We start from the raw sequence: 4,221 nt of genomic DNA, 5'->3' as shown, positions 1-4,221 counted from the left end.
ACTCATGCCATAAAGGGCTTTAAGGGGAATAACCAACACCTTGAATTAGACCCGAAAGCAGATGGGCAACCAATGCAGCTTGGGTAACAGTGGTGTTACATGAGCTACACTAGGGGCCTCCACAACTGTCTGTGTTGTGTTCTGAACCAATTGTAGCTTCTGGATATTCTTCAAGGGTAGCCCCACATACAGCACATTGCAGTAATCAATGCATGAGTGACTGAACGCACATTCCAATTGCAGGCTGTTAAAAATCTTAGATGGATCTCAGACTTCCACATATGATTTTTAACTGACTGAAACACTATAAATCTGCCCATGAAAAAATCAATTGTATGAAGGGAGAAATCTTTTAAATGAGACAGGTCTGTGTTACAACAAGAATTTGGATCTAGTGCTCCAACACAGCAAATGTGTGATGAATCTTCAGCTTTAGTATTAAAAACACCATGAAAGAGCTTGCAAAACCTATTACCTGATTATTTGGAGCATTGGTGACATATTTTTTTTTATAAACAAGAAATCAACTAGAATTCCAGTTGAGACTTTTAACCTAAAACCTTTGAATGTATAGTTTACATATTTCAAATGTTACAGCCTTGAATAACATGAGTATGTATACATGTAAATTACACAAATGATCTTTTTAAGTTTATGCTTCATTTTATACATGCTGAGCAACTCACTTTGTTATCCCATAAAATGTTTTTGATTTGACCATGGATGCCTCCAGCCAACTGTGGTTTGTTTGGAACACCATGGCTAAATTAAGTAGTCTTAATATGTATGAATCCAACTCATTTCTGCATAATTCCACTATGCTACACTGACTAACAGTAAAGAAATATAAAGGAACTGAAATCCCTGTATTTGACATTAATTGATTTGCTTTCATCTTAGAAACAACATCTGTTTGTGAATGGTTAGAAAAGATTTTTGTATTTATTTTTTTAAAACATGAATAAAGAAATACAGCTGTTTCCATTGGAAGGCAGTAGTCGATGAAAATTAATATACTGTCCTAGAAGATGGCATGTAGTAAATCTGCATCAAAAATAACTTCCTCCAACCTTGATACATAAAACATTGCTGCAGTTGGAGAAGCAGTCTTGTAATTTACATTGTTCATATAAAATGTTATGATTTCATGGAATCAATATTATATACACAATAATTTAAAGAAAAATTATTCAGCCCATCATTATAATAAATTACATAGCATAACAGGTTCGTGTTTGGCAAACATTACAATACTTAGACACTGACTATGTGCTGGCAGGGGGTTTGTTTTTGTATCTGTCATAAAAGATCTTAAGCAGCAGCCTATAAATGATGGTAGATTAGCAGTAAATTGGCTTATTTCCAGTAAGAATCTGACTTGAGCCCTTTTTAGCAGGGATTACTTTGGCTGTCCTTTACATGCTGACAAAGAGATGACTCTACAAAATGTATTTGTGTTCATCATAAATAAGTGTTTCTCCAAACTGTCCTTCTACTTTTTAAAAGCAAGAACAATATTTACTACTACTGTATGTCCTTTACCAATGTCTTCCCAACAATTCTGAGGAGTTATATAATTCTTCAAAAAACATATTAGAATTGTAAGCAAATTTCCATAATACAGTTGAACTAAAGGAGATCTATCCTTAGGAGCCCTTAGTTGACCTCAGCTGATCTTGAAAAGCTAAGCAGAGTGGGCTTGATTGATGTTTGAATGGAGCACATCAAGCAATATTAAAGCTATAGGCTACATTGGGGGAGCAGAAAAAATAGAAAACTACTGTAGATGGATATGTTCATGAAATCACCAGCTTCAAGAAGGTGTTTACCTTTGGCAACACCATATACCTGAGCATGTGCAGAAGGATTTGGGCCTAGATGATTTAAGGACATCAGGGCTGGGAAAAACTGCCCAAACACAAGGTAGCTGACACTAGTTGGAAGGGAAAGCTGATTCAATACACAATTAGTTTGATGCCTTATAAAGTAACACAGTATTGCATATCAGTAGAGCATGGAATGACTTCTCAACTCACCTGGGATGACAGGACACCAATGAGGTGTGGTCAGGATCTGCTTAATCCCAGTGTACTGTTCTGCATAAGGGAATATGCAGTATTTTGGAACTTCAAACATTGAATAATAGTAATTTCCAAAGCCAGTTTGATGTGATTAAGGCATCAGGCTAGAAATCAGGAGATTGTGTTTCCAGTCCCACCTTAGTGACCTTGGGCCAATCTCTCTCAGCCCTAGGAAGGATGCAATGGCAAACCTCTTCCCAAAAATCTTGCAAAGAAAACTGCAGGAATTTGTCTAAGGGGTTGCCAGGAATCAAAACTGTCTTGAAGGCACTAAAAAAAAACATCTTTCACACAACCCCCTCCTGTTACATTACTAAAATGATAAAACTTTGGAGTGCCTTCCCCAACTTGATGCCATCCAGACATGTTGGATGGCAACTTCCAGAAAACTGATTAGAAATTCTGGGAGTAGCAATCTCAATAAATTTGGAGGAAATCAAGTTGATAAAATGGATTGGAGTAGTTTTGTGCAAAAAAAATCCCAAAAAACTGAAGCAGTCTGACACTGGTACTCAAAACAACTTGAGGGCTCTGGATTTTCTAATCTAAGTGTATATGTTTGGAATTAAGCTTCAATTGGTGGATCTGGGGGTAGAATAGTAGCTAAGATATACAGTGATATTCTGCAAGTCTGAATTCATCCCCAGTCCAGTTTTATCTGGTAAACATCGAGGAGGGTGATAAAATCACCTTATGGCTTCTTTAGAATTGTCATGCGAATTAAACCTACAATTTTCTAAGAAACTGAAATGGCTAAAGAATAATTTGATTATTGATCTCCTAAGATAAACTAAAGCAAATCATGGGGCTCTTAAGATCTGAGTGGCTTTAGTTCTTTTTCAGCTTCTTTAACTCCTAAATGTCATATCCTGTTTGTGATGATAACTAAAGAAGAAATCATTCCAAGTCTATTTCTGTCTGCCCCCTGTGGAAGCTGTCAGCTATAAGAAAGCTTTGGGTGAATGTCATAACAATCCAACAATCCATTTCTGTAAACTGCAAATTCTGGTGAAGAAGTGCAGTCGGTCCATCTACTGTCCACCCTGTTTGGCAGTGTTGAGATCAGGTGCAGGTTCATTATTGTCCCCTCATTGTAAATAGGAAGGAACAAAATGCCCTTTGCTCATTTGATAGGACGTTCCCTGAAGCTTTCTCACCAATCCTTGCCAACCCCCCTAGTGATTTCCATCATAAATTCCATTTGGATCCTGTTTTTTCACAGAGCAAACGGCACAAACCTTGTGCTCTCAAAAAACATTAGACAAAGACATGAAGGAATGATTTGTAATGTCTGTTAGTCACAAAATCTCCATAAGCAGAGGCAGTGGTCTTGAGTGATAGATCCTGAAGTCAACAAAGAAGCTAAGAGGTACAGTGCATTGTTAGATGGAAAGAATCCTAACTAGATCCAGCAAGGCCATACTTTGTTCAGCATGAGAGGGCTTCTCCATAGAAGCTATTAATCTACCAGATGGACAAAATATCAGTAGCATATGCAACAGTTGTGCTTGAAGAGAGCAGACTTTCATCCTTCAGACTGTTAGAGCTAGTGGAAGCATATGAGCCTATACTTTACTTGTAGAGTTCCCCAAGACATTTGAGCAGGCAGTACAAACGGTATGTATGCTCCAACTTCAACGAGTTCAGAGTCTCAGCATCTTTGTCTTCTTCCTATAAATGTGTAACCCATAGTGTCACAGAAAGGACTGTTTGGAGATGCTCCAATAACGGGGCTTGGTTTCTTTCTATCATTCCTGCCAGCTGCCTTCTTTAAAAAAAAAAGAAGAAGGCAGATTTGTAGAGAAAGGGGGGAAAAGTAGGCAGTGGCAAAACAGGCAAGTCAGTGCAATTTTTGGAACCGTCACCAACAGATCTAAAGTTTGACATCTGGTTCTCTTTGCAAAGGGTGAAGCATCCATTGAGGCTAGTCTGTAAGTTCTACAGCATTCAGTCACAGCTGCATGTGAAGATCACTTCTTATTTTTTCCCATGTAATTTCCGAATAAAAAAAAATAGCACATTTTTGCCCTGGGAAATCTCCATGAATATTCTACCTCCAGAGTGATTGAGATGAGAACGAGGGAGGTTTATTTCTTCACATTGTGGTGTATGAATCATTGATTCCTCATTCAGTTGGATG

This window comes from Protobothrops mucrosquamatus, unplaced genomic scaffold (assembly GCF_001527695.2).
Source record: "Protobothrops mucrosquamatus isolate PMUCROS unplaced genomic scaffold, P.Mucros_1.0 scaffold_235, whole genome shotgun sequence".
Taxonomy (NCBI): domain Eukaryota; kingdom Metazoa; phylum Chordata; class Lepidosauria; order Squamata; family Viperidae; genus Protobothrops; species Protobothrops mucrosquamatus.
Note: the sequence above shows the minus strand (reverse complement) of the source record.